Here is a 19,500-nt window from a genome sequence, read left to right as displayed (position 1 = left end):
GGTGTGGTGGTTGTACGTGTGGACTGGTGGAGTGGTGGTTGTACGTGTGGTGTGTGGTGGTGATGGTGCTGATCTTTGGAGTCTTTGGTGCTCCGCTGTTCTTTGGAGTGCTAGTCTTTAGCGATCTTTGGGTGTTATTCTTTGCTATTCTTTGAGTGTGCTTCGATGATCTTTCTTGCTGGTCTTGGTGCTGGTGCTACTGGGTTATGGGTGGTGCTGCTGCTGCCTTGTGAAGCTTTTTCTATCTATCCTTGTGAATCGTTTTCCTTGTGAAGCTTCTTCTATCCTTGTGTGGACTGGTTTATGTGATATGTCAATGTAGTCGTTTGGTTTTAATGAATTGTTGCCCTCATACTTGTCGTAGCAACATGATATGCCAATGTAGTCGTTTGGTTTTAATGAATTGTTGCCCTCATAAGTCATACTTCTTGTTTTTTTTTTATTATATATTTTAATGAGATTGAAAAAAAAAAAAAAAAAAAAAAAAAAAAAAAAAAAACAAATTTCCAAAAAGTTGAAATATCATTTGTCATGGAAAAAAACCATGTAAACAAACACTAGCAAAACTGGCAAATATCATATTTTTCCAATAGAAATTTTTGCAAACAAACACTGGCAAATTGAAATTTTCCCACTACAAATTAGCCTGACAAATCTAATATTTTTCCACTAGAGATTTGCCAGTAAACAAACACACCCTTAGAGACTGAAATTTTGTTCACATACACTTATCAAGTTATGTAATATTTGTTTGTCATCAACGTGCAGAGAAAGTTTAGAGCACTTTCTTTTGCTAGTATTACATAATTCTCAATTAGGAGAAAATGGGACAATTTTTTCATTCTCTTAGATTAATTGAACAATAGAACACTGTATTTATTTTCTTCTTAAAACAGTGTGTTCGTTATCTTGATTTTATGGAAGTAGCAAGAATTGGTTCGCAATATTGTGTATTGACCATGCATATCTTAAATTGAAAATTGAATTGCTCAATGGACTTACATTATTTTAAGGAAAATTATAGTTTTAACTTTAAAAAGAGACTATGAAAGATAGTTTCATGCATTTTTATGAAATAAAAAACTATTTAAAATATCATTTGTTTAATCTGTGTTCTACGTGTTGAAAAGTTGAAGTGATTAAAAAATAAAGATATGGTTATGAGTTGGATAAACGCTTCTATCATGGTTGAAATATTGTCGAAAAAGAGGTATCACAGTTTAAACACAATTAATTAAAGCTTAAATGAGATAAGGTGGCTCTGGGCCTGTGGGGAATGGGGATGCTGTATTAGTAATCAGTAGTAGATTTTTTTTTTTTTTTGTGAGTGCCGAATTGCACGTGTATTTCATCTGATAGAGCAGTTGGACTTGTTATACACGTGTTTGAAACTTGAATATTCAACGAAAAGGAGGGAATTTAACCTTTTTCTTTGCATTATCACTCTGTCAGTGAAGTTCATCGAAAAAAAAATCACTCTGTCAGTGAACGGAGTTTGCCCCCACCACCTGCTAGATACGAGTGCATGAACCCGTACAATTTTTTGGCTTTTGGAAATGATAGCAAAAACTGATTTCTATGGAAAATTAAATAAATGTTAATAGTTTCTAAGCCCGTAAGCCGTAGCCGTAAGATGTTGTTGTATCTTTTTTCTGTAACTTCGAATTGCTATAAGTGAAAAATACGTAAGTACATTGATACAACTGAAAACTTAGTAATGGTTGAAAATTGTACAGTGAATAACGAAGGGCTGAACTGCAATATTGCTAATATACAATGTGATATGACTATGTGAAGATTTAGAGAAGGCTTAAAAGTTAAAACCACTGACAGACACTTCCACATGGCATTCCCCCTCATGGGGTCATTCAATAACAAATGATTTTATATTACGGGGGCCTTTATATTAAGGGTAGCTGACGTGACTAACTTAAGATATGGTTCATGTGAGTAATGTCATATCTTTCAATATGTGTGAGTGTGTGACCACCAAAAATGTACTTATACATCTTCTCCTCTTTATTATATGGAGCCAATTGCGTGATTTTTGAGCTCAATAAGATAAATCCTACAAAATGACTCAACTCCGACCCACGGGATAGGAACGAAAATCTATATAATAAAATAGTTTAATTTTTTATGTGTTTATATCAAGCGGTCAGAGAAAAAATAATTTTGGAATGATCTAACGGTGATTATAAGACTTTTTTATTTAAGAAAAAAAAAAACCCTCTAAACAAACCAAATCCAACGTCTAACGGTGATTATAAGACTTTTTATTTAAGAAAAAAAACACCCTCTAAACAAACCAAATCCAACGTCCAACCGAAGAAATAACATAGATAAAAAACAGAAAAAGTTTTTACCAAACCCATCCCCCAATTTCAATCACCATTCCATTGTCTGCAAAATTTTACCCAACCAACCTGCATATTTGGCATCTGTGCAAGTCATTCTCTTTCACACCCCCCTTTCAATCACTCAATCTCCATTGTCTGCAAAATTTTACCCAACCAACCTGCATATTTGGCATCTGTGCAAGTCATTCTCTTTCACACATGGAGCGATTATGCCGAGTAAAGATGTTGATCACAGTGAAATCATAGAAAAACTGCCCATTTTGACAAAGAAGAAGAAATATTACTAAAAACTGCCCATTTTGTGGCCGGAGAACGAAAATGCTTCTACGGTGGAAATTAATGAGTGATATCTCAGCGTCAACTTATATTCTTCCTTTCTTCTCAACGTGACCTTCAATTTTCAAGTCAGGTATTGCGTCCCTATTTTATTTTATTTTTTTCTTTGCACTTCTTCTTTTGGTAATTTTGATTTTCTGTAGTTTTTCTTAATTTTATCTACAGTACTACTACTTTATTGGTTTATCTACATCTGTAAATTCTTATTGGTTTAAAGTTATTCAATTGTTTTTTATCCGAATGCAGGAAAAATAAAAATATGTAAGGGGAAACGGAAATTTTTATAAAAAGTTATGATGCTGTTAGCTATCTAATATTGACAAATAATCGTCTTGCGTTAGGTGTACTAAAAGTATAGTCAACACAGAATATATTAGTAATACTTTTTTTACAAGCTTATTATTTGATTAGACTAGATCATTTTCGTTTGATTGCTTTTATTGTTAAGGATTGAATATTTCATTTTGACTGCTTTTTGGTGGTTATATATATGAAATAAAAGAACTTCTGTTCGGCTAAACATGAGAAACCCAGAGTTGCTAAGGAAGAAATACTAACCATGTCTCACAGGCCTGCTATAGAATCTTCGTTATGATTAGAATGCAAGGTGTTCAACATGTTACTAAATATTATAGTTATGATGCTAGGAACATGGATTCTGTAGCTCAATCAGACACTTACCAATTCAATCCACTCAGTAGAAATAGTCGACTTGATAATATCTTTAGTTAACACCATCTTTTTTAGGAACTTGAAGTGAATTTCTGATCATTGAATTGTTTTATGAACATAAAGCAACCTGATGTTCATAAATGCCATACTTATCTAAACTTCAAGTATCACATTTATTTCTGTGTTAAAAATTTTTACCTCGGGTTACACGAGTTTGTATGTCTTGCTCGGAAATGGCTACACTAGACTAATCATCAATAGCCAATACTACAACAGTCTTCCACTTGAATAACTGTCATCCGAACAAAACCATTTCCTAAACCATTTTATAAGCCACAATGGGACTCCTCACTGTATGCTTAGCTCCATCATCTTCCCAAACCAGATAACCAAATGAGGTAGTCCCTTTCATCTGTTGGCTGTCTATAGATAAACTGAAGCTAAGGCTCTCATACTTATTGCTAAAAGTAAGTGTATCCGGTGTGGGCAGTTTTTCTATGATTTTCACTGTGATCAACATCTTTGCTTCTAAAGTTTTGCTTGTACCAAATTTGCTCATAATAGTTATAATAACACATTGCATCTTAGATCATCATCTTAAATCTACCCCTTTGCGTTCATGCAAATAATTTACATATAAAAATATTTTCTAACAACAATAGAAGATGTTTTCATCCAATTCTTATGCGAGTCTTTAATTCTTAGTTTGATTGTCACCTTATTGCCTTATTCTTAGCAATTCACTGATGCTACCCCGTCGACTTATACCGACTTGCGACTACAGTCCACCATATTATTTGAGAAAGCTAGCTAGAGTATTTTTTTTATTATTATTTATTATTTTTTTGTATCGATCAACTTTACAATCTAGAATGGAGCCACTTCCAGTTCAATTTTTCTTCAGTAACAGATGCGTTCCTCTTTGTCTTTGTTATTGAAAGTTTTTATGGGATTGATATCTTTATTTCTTGGATAATTTGCATCACATGATTGCTCTCTCACTTTGTTATAAGATTGTAACCATATATTCAGTTCACTACTTCATAAAGTTTGTTGGTTTGGAACTTGACTCAAAATTTACTTACCTACATATTAAAGAGAACCTACACTTGCACTGTTGCACAAAACAACAGCTACGCATAATTTATAATTAATTCTGACGAGATTGAAATGGGGGATTTCAATTTAGCATTAGTAATAATAACAATAGTAGTATGCATATTAGTATACCTGTTCAACATTTACTTATTAGTAAACCAATCTTATTTTTCTAAATTTGTTGTCATTTTCGGTTTATCAGTTGTTGCAATCTCAATACTCATGTTATGAATTTTTTGCAATTCTCATTACTTTCTCAACTTCTGATTGTAGGATTCAGCAAGTAGATTGTGCAAAAGAGAGACACTCCTCCAAGTCTTCTTAGTAAACTTCTTCAGGTACTCTCTATTCTCTAATTATTATAGTGGTTCTTTAATTCAGGATGGGGAGAGGAACTCAACCACATTGTGATTTAGCAGAGCACGATATTTAAAAGCAATATATGTCGTAAAAATATCAAGTGAGAAGAAGACATAAAAAAAGGACTAATTGGTGTAAAATAGAGTTACATAGAAATTGACTATTGGTAATTGGTTGTTAGAGGAAGTGACCCAACAGAAATAAGAGCTTAATTTTTGGTCAAAAAAAGGAAAAAGATGAAGATGCGGAATATGGTCACTGCAATAACAAATGCCAACTTTCAAATTTGGCAAGTACAATAGTGTCCTTTCTCTGCTTAATATGTATCCTTTCTAGAGAAATTTTTGAGAGAATAATTGTTAGGCACTTATACGTTCTTCTTCCTACTTATTTTGGTACTTCGTGTAAATTTTTCTTCTTCGTTCCTACAAATTTTGGTACTTGCATAAATCGACCTACTCAAATTCAAGGAATATGCATAACTATAAAATATGGCTTGAGTGGTGTAGCCACGAGCTAAATTCTAGTCTATATAATAAAGCAGCTCGGTTTTTTATGATGTTATATGGAGCGGTCAGGGAGAAAACAGTTTTGGGATGATCCTACGGCGATAAATCAATTTCTTTTAAGAGTCCTACTTACTCTAAACTAAAGAGTCCTAAAACTTCTAACAAAATCACCACCCGAAATCAATTTCTTTTAAGAGTTCTACTTACTCTAAATTAAAGAGTCCTACTTCAAAAAAACTTGCCAACAAAATCACCACCCGAAATAAAAACCCCTGCATTGGAAACCAATAGTTCCGTTTGTTCTTAAAAAAAAAAAAATAGTTGTGTACTCTTCATTGAAAACCAAAATTGTTCATCGAATTTTTTTTCCCATAGGTTTGGTTCCTTAGATTAAGTTTACTTCATTCCAACTTAGTGTACATGACAATGACTTCTAACCCTTGAGCTTTCGATTCTTATTGATAGCAATATATATATACTTTGGATTATAGGAGTATGCTATTTGGAGAAGGATCAGAAAATTAGTATGCATAAACACTTCAATTCCCTTTCAATTCCTAAGGTGCGCGCATATTAATATATGGAGGTCATTGTAAGTAACCAAAAGAAGAAAAAGGTTAAAACATGGCCAATAGGTCACCTAGCTTAGTAGTAATTCTAAGAGTTTTGAGAAAACATATCTACGCAGGATAGTATAATATGGTTAAAACAAAACTTCATAATTGGTTAATCTATTTGATAGCAGTAGTTGTACCCTCTTTATATATCCATAGATTCATAGGAATTGATAACACGCTTCCACTTCAATTGATTTTAATTTTAATCACATGGAATATAATAATTGAAAGAATTGGAGTTTGGTTCTCATTCAATTTTCCCATAAGGATGTGTGGATGGAGCGTTCGTTAATGTAAAATAATAAGTTCCCTTATTAATGTTTGATTATCAACCATGGATAAGGCACCACTTGCAAGTGCATTTGATGTTTCTGTTATTGACGCACCACTTAAATCTACTAATGAACCTACTACATCTGTTCAGGTATTTGAAGTTTCTTTTTCACAGTTTGGTTATGTTTGATTCTTACATGATTTCAAACTTTTAAATTTTGTAACAAAGAAAAACTCTTTTGTTAATTTGACAACGTTCTCATTTAATTTTTTATGCGGCTTTTCATGTACTTGCATCATGCATCAAAGAGAATTAGATTATATAAATCGAGTACGTGAGCATAAACAACGGATCATTAACCATGTGCTTGCTACCCTTGCTAAAGTATGTAACATATATACATTTATTATATACGGTGCCTTCTGATGGTTATGTTTTATCAAATATAAAATGCAGGTTTTGGAAAAACAAGGAAATGAAGGCCATCAAGTCCAATCACCTCCTGTGCAAAATGAGGTTGTAGTTACTCCTCCACAATCCACTCTTAATGGTAGTCCGACCAATGCTTTTACATCCTCTCAGCCTAGTCCACTGAACACAATAGAAGAGAAAGAGAGCTCATAAGTGGTAGAAGCAGCAAGCGAACAAGAAAAAACTTAGAAGCAGGCCTTCAAAATATACATGTGCCATGTCTTTCCATATGTAAGTTTCATTTCTTTGTGCGTTTTCTATAGCATTGTTTTCAGTCAAAAATATTTCCATTCCTAGCCCATTATGATTTTTTTTTCTACATGTTAGTGACACCCAAAATGAAATGGAAGTGGATGATCTTAGTGTTAGTCCAACCAATGTTGCGCTTATACACCTTCTCAGACTTCTCGACGTAAGTTGGCCCAACGCAATAGAAGAGAAAAAGAGCGCATAAGTGGTAGAATGAACAAGAGAACTAGAAGGAACTTAGAAGCAGACCTTTATATATGTAAGTTGAATTTCATTGTGTTTTCTATAACATTGTTTTCAATAAAAAGATATTTCCATTCCTAACTCATTAGGATTTTTTTTTCTACATGTTAGTGACACCCAAAGCGAAATGGATGTGTATGATTATTTTCAGCCTCATACAGCTGGTGTCAATATGGAAGAACTTACTAATATGTATACCAATGTCCGCTATTATCTTTAAAAGATGGATGTGGAATGCTCCTTTTGTAAAGCTCTGCACTGGAAAGATGAAAGGCTAGCAAATACATCAGTCAAAAGACCCTTTTTTGGGATGTGTTGCAAACAAGAAAAGTCAGTCTTCCTCTACTTTGTCCATTGCCTCTTGCAATTCAAGATTTATATGATGGTAGTGACGCCAAAGCCAAGTCATTTAGACAACATCTTCGTAAGTATAACTTGGTTAATGCATTTACCAGTCTCGATTGTCAATCGGATGACCGAATATTCAGCAGTAGCGATCTTATTCCATTCACCGTTCATGGTGAGTTACGCCATCAAATTGGATCGTTACTACCAGAACCTGAGAAAGATCTGACTGATGCTCAGCTTTATGTTTATGACCCAGCCAGTGCCCTTGATGTGCGTTATCGCCGAAATCCAGAATTGAGATGTGATGTTTTAGATGTCATTTAGAGTACACTGTCGGATTGTAATAGATTTGCTGAAAATTTTTGTCAAGCATATGACATATTGAGTGCTTGCGCAGCTGAGGAAAATGATGTGGTAGCTTATCTCCATTATAATACATCTATTGACCGACGGTGATACAATCTTCCTTCAGCAAATGAAATTGCAGCTGTTATACCTAGGGATATATGGAACTGAAATCAGAAGCACAAGAGATATCATTATTCATTATAGATCAGGCAATGCACTGAAGCGGATTGATGAATGTAATCCCACTTATCTACCCCTGCATTATCCTTTGTTTTCCCTCGGGGTGATCTTGGATGGTCAACCGAAATGAAACTTTATGATGTCAATGGCGACAATTCGAGGCGATTGACTCAGATGGTGTTTTATGCATATCGTTTGTTCAAACGTCATATTGAATATTCAGCAATACTCCATGGTGGAAAATTATTTCAGGAGCTTCTGTGTGATGCGTGGGCTTGTACTGAGCAAAATCGGCTATACTATCATTATACCCACCAAAAGGATCTCAGTGCTGAAGTGTACATAAGTTTAACAGATTTAGCTGAAGGTACGGATCCTGATCAGGTTGGTCAACGGTTTATTTTGCCATAATCGTTCATTGGAAGTCCAAGGTACATGTATGAGATCTTTCAAGACTCGATGGCTATAACACGTTACAATAAGCATCTAGATATATTCCTTACGATGACGGCTTATCCTCACTGGCCAGAAGTGCAAGAAGCCCTTTTGAATAACCAAAATGCGTTTGATCAACTTGATGTTCTTGCCCATGTTTTCGAACTGAAGAGAAGAGCTTTAATGAAATTTATCAAGAAGAAAAATGTGTTTGACCGTGAAGTAGCTCATGTGTACACCATTGAATTTTAGAAGTGTGGCCTCCCGCACATGCATGCACTCTTTTTCCTCAAACATGAAGATAAAATTTGTACCGCAGCCCAAATTGATCGAATTATATCTATAGAATTTCCCGACCCAGATAAGTATCCCTTGCTCTTTGATACAATAAAGAGTTGTATGATCCATAGGCCGTGTGGTGTTAAAAATATGAACTCACCATGTATGGAAAATGGCAAGTGCACAAAGCATTTTCCACATGAGTTTACAGATGCGACAACCATACAAAAAGACGGTTATCCACTTTATATGCATCGCAACACGGGACGTGTCTATATGGTGAAAGACAAAGAGGTTGACAATAGGAACGTTGTCCCATATAATCCACAGTTGGTGAGGATGTTTAATTGTCATATTAATGTCGAAGTGTGTGCGGGATTGCAATGTGTTAAGTACATCCACAAGTACATCTACAAGGGCAATGACAGAACAACAATGGTGTTAGACGATAGAAATGAGATTAAACAGTACATTGATGCCAAATATATTGGACCACCAGAAGCAGCTTGGCGGCTATTTGGGTTTTCCTTACATGAAGAGTTTCCAACTATTGTAAGGTTATCTTTTCACTTGCTAGGTATTTAACACTTGATTAAACCAATTTCATCAATATACTATTAAGTTATACTGGAATGTCATATTGTTAAGTTATGATTTGTTGCCAGGTATGCACCATGTTGTGTTCAACCCTAAGGAACCGATAGAGAATATTCTTGAGAGGGCGAAATGACAAAAGTCGAGTCTCACTTCATTCTTCGACTGTTGTGCTTCAAATCCAACATTCAAGGCTGCGTGTGTTGCACATGGACTTCTTGAAGATGATGGAGAGTGGATATATTGTTTAGAAGAAGTGGCGATAATGAATACTGGGTATCAACTAAGGAGATTGTTTGGCATTATTCTGTTGGAGTGCAATCCAGTGCAACATCTGTTGTGGGATAGATTCTCAACAAGTATATATGATGACTTGGCGCACAAATTACGAACTATCTTAAACATTCCTAATCCATCAAAAGAGCATGTGACAGATATTATATTAATGCTTCCTTTATGTAGCCTATATTATATTATTAATACACAATTTTCCTCCAAGTGACAGATTACGGGTTGCATCTATTGGAGCAGTTCCTTATGGAATCTAGAAACAAAACTCTAGAAGACTTTCCCCTGATGCCCCGACCACTCAAAAAATGGAACAAAGGGATTGGAAATAGACTAATTTGGGAGCAACGCCAACTCCAGTTTGATTTACAAGATGAACAAATCAACCATAACATTGATCGTCTTAACAATGAGCAACGCCATGCATTTGATACCGTGGTTGATTCAGTCATGCAAAATGTAGGGGGAATTTTCTTCTTAAATGGAGATGCAGGTACAGGAAAGACATTTGTGTATAATACAATTGCAGCTAAATGTCGTCATCTAGGACATATTGTGATTGTAGTTGCCTCATCTGGTATTGTGCCGCTTTTATTAGATGGTAGTAGAACAGCTCATTCAACTTTTTCTATTCCTTTTGGTGTGTTGGAGAACTCTATGTGCGGCTTCAAAAAGGATTCGCTCCAAGCAGGTCTGTTTAAAGAAATAAAACTAATAATTTGGGATGAAGTCTCCATGCAGCATAGGTTTTGTATTGAAGCAGTCGACCATTCACTCTGGGATGTTTGTAATAATGAAAGACCATTTAGTGGAATTGACACGCGCTTCTTTTGTGTGTATGAGATGGTATATGGATGATGTAGATAGATGATGGTCGTTGAACAAAATAGAAGCGTATCAAAACCTAATTATCCCTCAATAAGTAAAGGATGAGTAGGGTATCGTTCCACTTTTAGGTGTATGTTTATATGAAGGACATGACTGGAAAGGGGGTTTGAGGGATTAAAAACTATGATTATAGATATTGTAGATTCTAATGCTAAACTAAATAAACTATTGAGAATTTATAAGAGAGGGAATTCAAGAGATTAGAATCCACCGATACTTTTTATTTGTGACCTTATGCTTCATGGTTGTTCTCACAAGTAGACTACAATTAGGCAATCGAGCGAGTGCCGATGCCCTTTTAGATGAAACATCGTTAACGAATAACTCTACTAAAGGTTGTTCCTATGTTTATGCTATTAATATCTTCTTTCCTTTTATGTGAGCTTGGGCAGCTATTCAATGAATCACCATCTAAGGCAAACACAAGAAATACTTCCCTTACTCTAAAACACTACACAACTAGAAGAAAAGTAGAGAAAAATAGTATAATATTCAATTACAACAAATAAAAGCATGTTCCTAGCAAATATTCAATTGCAATAAATAAAATCCTAAACTAGCATGATATTCGATTGCAATAAATAAAAACCTTAATCTATACTTCCATCCCCTAGTATGAGCAATGGAACTAATAACTAAAAACATAAATAACTAACTTGATTGAAGAACACTATGAACCAGAAGAATCATTAAACCTTATGCACTGGTTTCATCTTCTCCTTTGGAGGAGAATATTAGCCTTCCATAAAGAAGGAAGAACACGAAGAACGAGAAGAAGAAAAGTCGAAGAACATAAGACTAGAAATACTAACTTATTGAGACTCGGCTAGTTAAAACTGAATCTTTTATTATTAATCTCTCTCTGCCTCAAGTTCTAGAGACAAGAATATAAGTGAATTAGCAAATTACATGAGGCACTTAGGTCCTCTATTTATAGGGGTTACAATGAGTTCTAGAAGCATTCCAAACCTCCATTTGTTTCCTAATATAAATAGACTTCTTTCAGAGTTCAACTTCGTCTCCAAAACTGACAAGGAAGTGGCTACAGTGTCGTTTCATGCATCTGGACGCACGATCCTTGCGTCTCAGACACGAGCAATGCGTCTGAATGCACAATCCATGCGTCCCAGACGCAGAAGTCTATTTTCCCTCTTTTGCTCCATCCTTCTATCCTCTTTTGCGGGATTTGGTCCAAGCAACAAATCTTTTGGCCTTGGGCTTCCAAATAGGCTTTAAAATAGGTCCAAGTCGCATCTTTAATAGCTTTAATTCCTTGGCTTTCTCCATGATTGTCCACGGGCTTCCCATGTGATCCTTAATGCTTTGAATTGCTCCGTTTTACCCCTTTTTCTCTAATATTCTACAAAACTCTCTTTTTCACCTGTAGAATCATAAAACATAACTTACAAATACTATTAGTCCACTAATGGTAAAAGTAAAATGATAGTTTTACTTACGAATAAACGATGAAGCTCAAACACAAGTAAAACTAAAACTAGACTTGAGTGTGTTATCAAAGTTTTTCTACTCTCGATTCTATCGAAATAGAGTTGGAGTAAAAGATTCGTTCCACTCCTAGTTCTTTAGAATTCGCATTTCCTAAGGTTATCAATATATCCAAAGTTAATGACAGTTTTACAAAATTTATACTACGATGGAAATTTAACTAACAAGATATGATTTTATACGACTACGGAATACTAAATTGATACTATGATAAGGAATTAGGGGGGGTTGATTCCACCTTAACTCAACTTAATCAACTAACAAAGAAATATCGCAATCCAAATCGAATGGGACTTTTTCAACCCCCTCTAATGGAGGTTTAGCCTAGAGTCATTAAACTATAATTTCCAATTGAATTAAAACAAGACATGATATAAAGATTCTAACTTTACTAATTTGAACTAATTAATAATAATTTAATGATTCCAAATGAACTAAAACAAAATTTAAAACTAATTAGAACTATAATTATGATTTAACTAATTATCAATTGAAGACAACCTAATTTATGAATTTGAAACAACTAAAACTTAAACAAAAATTTAATCAATAAACTAAATTGGAATGAAATTGATACTTTATTATGAACTAATATTTGATTCTAAAATAATATTCTACTTGTTCTAACACTAATTAGTTGAAAGGTAAAACTAGATCTAAAACAAGATATGAAACTAATTAATGGAGAGAAAACTAGATCTAAAAATTATTCTCTAATGGCTACTTTCTACCTAAAAAAAAATCATGCTTAAGAGCTAAGTTTTGTGTCTTGAAATGGAGGAGACCAGATCCACATTTTCGTGCATGGGCTGAGAAGCCATGTTTTGGGCTAGAAAATCGAGCCCAAAACCCAATTTCTTCAGTCCACAGAGGCCTTTTCAGCTAGATTTTGTTTCAACAGACTTTTCATCCACTTCTGATCCTCTGATTGGGTCAAGGATTAGACCATTGGAAAGCTGATTCCAATCCGGTTGTTTTGACATAAGGTAAGCCCAATTCCGAGGTCTGAGCCCAAAGATACGGTCTTCGGAAGTTCTGCTGACTTTTGTGTGTTGTTTCTGCCCGCGTTGATTTTGACTTTTAAGCTTTGACTAGGCTTTACAAAGGCTTTTTCTCCTTGAATCTTGGCCTTTAATCACAGAACTTCTTAGCAACCAACCCTTGCTCCTTTATCTAGCTAAAGTGACACATTTATGCACATAATTGACTTCAATGCCTGAAATACATAAAAGCACGTAATCAACATTAACTCTTATTTATTACTCACATAATTGGTCTAAAAGTATTATTGTTAAGGGGTTAAAACTACAATTTTAGACCCTTATCAACTAAGATGGCTAAACAAGAGGCATAATCGAGGGCTAAATTGAACTTTTTGAGCACTTATCACAACTCCCAACTAGCCTTTTTACTAGTCTCTTAGCAAATAAGATAAAAAAAAATAGATAAGTGATCAAAATCACATCCTAATAACAAAAATAAAATCCTAACTCACTTTCACAGGCATCGCGATTGCATTTACCATATGCAACAAGGCTTTAAACCTTTAAGTTCCCCAAAAAGGATGAGTTATAGTCTCGTGAGGGTTTTCAAGTGATATACCCACAAAATCAATCAATAGCATGTTCAAGAATGATAGTATTTTTCAGAGAGAGAAATTCCTTATCCACTTAGTGCTTACTCCAACAGACGGTCTCAATTGCTAACTACATTGCTGCAAAGACTCATAGATTATGATGGGAGATAGTAAAAATTGACAAAATTCTCAATCAAGGCTTATGTGTGTACTTTAGTTAATCTCCTATACTCTCCTATCCAAGAAACGAAATCCCTAGTTTACTTTTAGACAGATAATCTCGACTTTCAATCCTCACCGGTCATACTCTCAGAAAAGAATCTCTCAGAAGATGGTATACTATTTTACCTCATGTATGTGGGGAAAAAAATAATGAATACGAACATCCCACATACTACCTTGGAAAACAGACTTTTAGATGACAGTAGTCTCATAGAAAGAATGTCAATCACATATGAAGTGTCGGGTCCTTCACTTTAGCATCCTCTCACCTATTCTAGACTTCGTACCATACTGTAGTGATAAGTCATGAGTTGTAACTTGGCTTGGGTATTGGTTTATGAAGGAAAGGTAAAAAAGATTCAAAGGTTGTTTCTGAAACACTAAGGGTTTTGCTTCATTCTTTGGAAGATTTCTCCAAATTCTGTATTGCAGAGAAAATTCTTCCTTTGTCTTAGCTTTTCCATCCATTCTGTTCAACTTATTCCTTTTTCTTTTTCTTTCTTTCTTTTTTTTTTCTTTAGCTCAGTGGTATATCCTTGATTAGTACTAGATATACTTGTTTTCCACTAGCTTCTTTCACTTAGAACATAATGATGGTCTTCATTGTATCTCTCTGTTATTTCCTTGTAATCTTCCTTTTGTGCTATTTCTTCCTCTTTGTGCTCCTCGTATTCTCAGAAACATATGGGTATGGCTGATAAAGATTTTGGTTATACTCCTTGTCTAGAGTTGGGTAAAAGGTAAAGGGTTTTATGAAAGAAAATGGCTTATTATAATGCTTAAAAGGGTTTAACATGATGGTCCTACTAGGTGGGATAAAGACTGGATGGGTTCACTACTTGAATTATCAGTATGATACTCTGTTTCGAATAGACTACAAGACCTAATGACTATCTCCCCAGTTGATGTCACTTCGTGATTTAACCAAATCAACAAATAATGAGACTATATTACAACGACATAAAGAACTGAAAGATGTTGAGTCACTAAGTCTCTGATTTTTCGTAAGAACTTTCCAAAGAATGGGTATAAAGCTCAAGTCTCACAAGCTAAGTCTAAAAATTCTACTTCCAGTTTACTAGGTGTTTAAATCTCTCTTCTAGCAAAAGTACACAAAACTGACCAAGTACTATGGTGGTGCCTTGATAAAGAATTCTATCAACAAGAACTATGTCCGAGCATAATAAATAGTCTAAGCGGTAATGAAATCAATAATATCAACTATTTATCAAACTCAACACTAAGCAGTATAGAATATATATCCCAGACTCATCATTAAAATTTATTTTTTTCATGCTGCTGATATATAAACAATTTTTTTTTTTTTTTTTTTTTTGAAAACTAATTTTCAAAATTCATTTCTCAAGTACACCCTCCCCCTACTTATGCATGCATTGACCTCAATGTATAAAGAAGTAAATGAAATGGATGAGAAAAAGGTAGGATATTACCATTAATGCCGAATATCAGCAATTAGTTCAAATCAAATTTTTAGGCCTTTAAATGTTGATTCAAGAGGCGTAATGTGAGTCTTTTAAAGTCGATTCTCAAGACTTTTGAGTCCTTTATAGTCAGATCCTCAAGACTAGTATTCCCACCCACTAGGTTTCACTTTGTAGGAATTCTTCTGATCTCTCTCAGTAGGTGATTGACAAAAGTATACCTTGTACCAACAATTTTCTCTTAATGGTCGAACCCAGAAAAGTTTGAGAATGGCAATTCTTACACCAACCTAGCTTACGCACTCTCCTCTTACGTGCAAATGAACTTTTACCGAACCCTACATGAGCCATAGAAATAATCTTCAATTGAAGGTTAACGGGGAGTAAATCCTAGGGGTGGCAGTTTTGTACACGACCCGCTAACCCGACACGAATCCGACACAAAATTAGCGGGTTTGGGTTGAAAAAAAGGCTTTTGGGTCATTTAAGAGTTGACCCGCCAAACCCGTCAAATAAATAGGTGGTTAGGGTCACACATGTTAACCCGAATAACCCGTTAGTATACCCGATTAATTCCCTGGTCCAATGGGTTGGGTCATCAACCCGTGACCCGTAAGACCTGTTTTAAGTCCTTAAAGTCTTAAACATATATGTTTCCGTATTTTATTAAATATCATAATCCCAAATTCCCAATTTACCAATTACCTAAAAGAAAATACTAAAAAGATAAAGATCAAACAAACTGAATGTCGTACGAAATTCCATCGAAACTTTGAGCTTATCATTTCAAACTCGTTAATGTTCCAAATTGGTCCATAAAAACCAAAATAATGTTTCTGGAATTCTGGTCTAGTAACCCAAGTTAAGGTGCGCAAGACGCAAGTACATACCGTGTTCTCTTTCCACAACAAGTCAACAACAGTTAATTTACCAGAATCTCCTCCTCCTCCACCTGGATTGAGAAGGATCAACCGGCAACCCAACATATAGATCGAATATTATAGATTCATTCAAATATTCAATAAAAGATATCTTACCCTAGTCTCAATTCTATAAAGAGAACAATGAAGCCGTCAAAGTCACATACTCACATTCAAGTATTCAACCCCAATTCTCATTAAGCTACTGCCCAAATTCCTCAAACCCCTTACCTTGATTTACTGGTAATTCATCTTTTATTTTTCTATTTACTTAGCTTATTTTATGTGGCTAGTGCAATGGTATGAAAAAGCTTCCAATAACATCTGGAAAGAATAATCCCCTCTCTAAATTATTAATTAAGTTAATATTTTTTTATATCATTATGTTAACACTTCAATCAGTTCAATGTAGCCATTTTATAGAACGTGAACAGTACGTATAGTATTATTAGATTCACTTTTTGACATCTCTAACTAAGTTGTTTATTCTTGCTGCTTGTTTTCCTTCTTATAGATGGAGTTTGAAGTTGCTAAACAACACAATGTGGCGCCAACTCATATTGATCTTGTAGACGTAGAGACCCAGGACTCCCAGGAACCTGCAGTTCAAGCCACTTGTGCTGAACAAAATACAAACAATGGTAAGCCTCGTAAGAAAACTTCGAAAGTTTGGAATTGTTTTGAATTGTTACCGGTTCATGCTGATGGGAAAGCCAGGGCTAAGTGTCGTAAGTGTGGGGTCGTTTATTTGTGTGACAGTAAAATGGGGACTGGTAATGTGATTCGCCATATTAAGTCTTGCATTAGGAGAAATACTGCTGACTTGGGACAAATGTTTTTGTCTAATTCCGAATCTTCTTTGTCAATGAGGACCCAAAAGTTTGATCTTGAAAAGTTTCGAGAGAAAATGTATATGGCCATAGTTAGACATGATTTACCTTTTCAGTTTGTTGAATATCAGGGAATTAGGGATGCATTGAGTTATATTGATGAAGGAATCAAGTTAGTATCTAGAAATACTGCTAAGGACCACATCCTAAATATTTATAAGACAGAGAAAGGAGTTGTTAAAGACTTGTTGCATTCCATTCCAGGAAGAATTAGTCTAACTTCTGATTTGTGGACTTCCATTAGCACTGATGGTTATCTTTCCCTCACTGCCCACTTTGTTGATACTAATTGGAAGTTACAAAGAGAATTTTGAACTTTAGTTTCATGCCTACTCCCCCACACTGGTATTGCGTTATTCGAGAAAATTTATAATTTATTGATCGAGTGGGGAATTGAAAAGAAGTTGTTTTCTATGACTTTAGACAATGCTAGTTCTAATAATTCATTTATTGGTTTATTGAAGAACCAACTTAATTTGAAGAATGCTTTATTATGTAACGGTGAATATTTACATGTTCGTTGTTGTGCGCACATTCTAAATCTTATTGTTCAAGATGGGTTAAAAGTAATTGATTCTTCTGTTGTGAAGATTAGAGAAAGTGTAAAGTATTTGAAAGGTTCACAACAAAGAAAGCAAAAGTTCTCTAATTGTATTGCACAAGTTTCTTTGGAACGTAAAAAGGGTTTGCGTCAAGATGTTCCAACTCGTTGGAATTCAACGTTTCTAATGCTTGAAAGTGCTCTTTACTACCGTAATGCTTTTATTCATTTAGAGTTAAGTGATTCGAATTATACTCATTGTCCTGTTGGAGAAGAGTGGAGTAGGGTTGAGAAGATTTGTCAGTTTTTGGGTGTGTTTTATAAGGTGACTTGCATATTTTAAAAGGACCGCGATATCCTACATCAAACTTGTTCTTTCCCCAAGTGTTTATGGTGCAAGACACTTTGGCCAAAGCTATAAAAGATGGTGATTATTTTCTGCGGTCCATGGCTGTTGAAATGAACCTTAAATTTGAGAAGTACTGGTCAGATTATTATGGGATTCTTGCCATTGCTGTGATATTAGATCCTCGATACAAGTTAGAATTTGTGAAGTGGTGTTACAATAGGCTTTTTGGTAAGGATTCACCTCAATTAGATGATGTTTCTACTAAGCTATCCTCTCTTTTTGCTCAATATATGCAAAATGCTAATGAGTCTACCAGTACCACTTCAAAGAATCCATCAAATCATTCTCCAGATTGCCTTGATAGTGTTATGGAGGTAAAACTACATTTATATAGTTCTTTAATTATATTTCTATCAATTTTATATTGTTGTGACTATATACCACCTATCATATCTTATGATCCAGGATTTTGACACATTTGATGATGAAGAAATGTCTACTCACACAAAAAAAAAAAAATCAATTAGAGTTATACTTGGATGAACCAAGATTGGATAGGAAATTAGAGTTGGATGTCCTTCACTTTTGGAAGGGAAATCAGTATCGATACCCTGATCTCTCTTTGATGGCTCTTGATGTTCTGTCCCTTCCTATATCAACTGTTGCCTCAGAAGCAGCTTTCAGTATTGGTGGTAGGGTTGTCGATAAGTTTCGTAGTGCCCTCAAGCCTGCAAATGTTGAGGCTTTAATTTGCACTCGTGATTGGATATTTGGACTGTCAGGTGTGTGATTCTTTTCTTTTTTTCTATTGTTTTTTTTTATGTCCTGCCATGTTAATTTCTTTAACATCAAATGGTTTCCTTCTAGTATAGATAATATGGAGCCCAATGTGGACGAGTTGTGCGAGGACGTCACAAATTTGAACGTGACTGATAAGAATGGAATAATTGTGGCCGAGGTTGAAGAAAGTGGCTAATACAAAGGAAGGCTAAAGTTTAACTTGTGGCTTTTAATTTGGAGATTGAAGTCACTATGTAGTAGAGTAGTAGTCTAGTGGTATTTAATATTCTTGCGCTCTTGTAGGAGTTTGACATCTATTGCATTTTCTTTTCTTCTGATGGCAGAATAGTCTGGCTGGGAACAAATTCTTGCCCAACCCTTTGTAACTTCTGTGTATATGATGCTTAGCTTTCACTAACATGTTTCTTGCCACAATTTGAGATAACATTATCTCATGATGGTAAATTTGAGCTGATTCAGAAATCAGAATAATATTGATCTGTGTTAAGTCATGTTTGTTGTTCTACCTGTCTGTATGTACAATTATCGTATAATAAAGACCCAAAGATTTTAACAACTATCGCGCTTTTGCAAGTTAAGGCGTTCAGTAGATGTGTTTCAACAACTATGCGCAGTTTGCGCACTTTTGCAAGTTCTTTTATTATTTAGATTAAAAAATATTCTTTATCCAAAAAAAAAAGAACTTACGGGTTATCTGTTAACCC

At 34.7% G+C, this 19,500-nt stretch overlaps 2 long non-coding RNA genes across 2 annotated transcripts; both read left to right on the top strand.

Moving 5' to 3' along the window:
• The first annotated feature begins 2,401 nt into the window (after window positions 1-2,401).
• Window positions 2,402-7,998, top strand: LOC147486168 (uncharacterized). Its single transcript, XR_015201878.1, has 5 exons — window positions 2,402-2,769; window positions 4,740-4,804; window positions 6,683-6,928; window positions 7,025-7,205; window positions 7,301-7,998. It is a non-coding gene; the product is annotated as an uncharacterized LOC147486168 (long non-coding RNA).
• Window positions 7,999-17,392: 9,394 nt separating this feature from the next.
• Window positions 17,393-19,287, top strand: LOC147486167 (uncharacterized). The gene is made up of 3 exons (XR_015203065.1): window positions 17,393-18,369; window positions 18,461-18,777; window positions 18,868-19,287. It is a non-coding gene; the product is annotated as an uncharacterized LOC147486167 (long non-coding RNA).
• Window positions 19,288-19,500: the final 213 nt, after the last annotated feature.

Source organism: Coptis chinensis, chromosome 7 (genome assembly GCF_015680905.1).
Source record: "Coptis chinensis isolate HL-2020 chromosome 7, ASM1568090v1, whole genome shotgun sequence".
Lineage (NCBI taxonomy): Eukaryota > Viridiplantae > Streptophyta > Magnoliopsida > Ranunculales > Ranunculaceae > Coptis > Coptis chinensis.
Note: the sequence above shows the minus strand (reverse complement) of the source record. Positions and strands in the feature narration are given on the sequence as shown.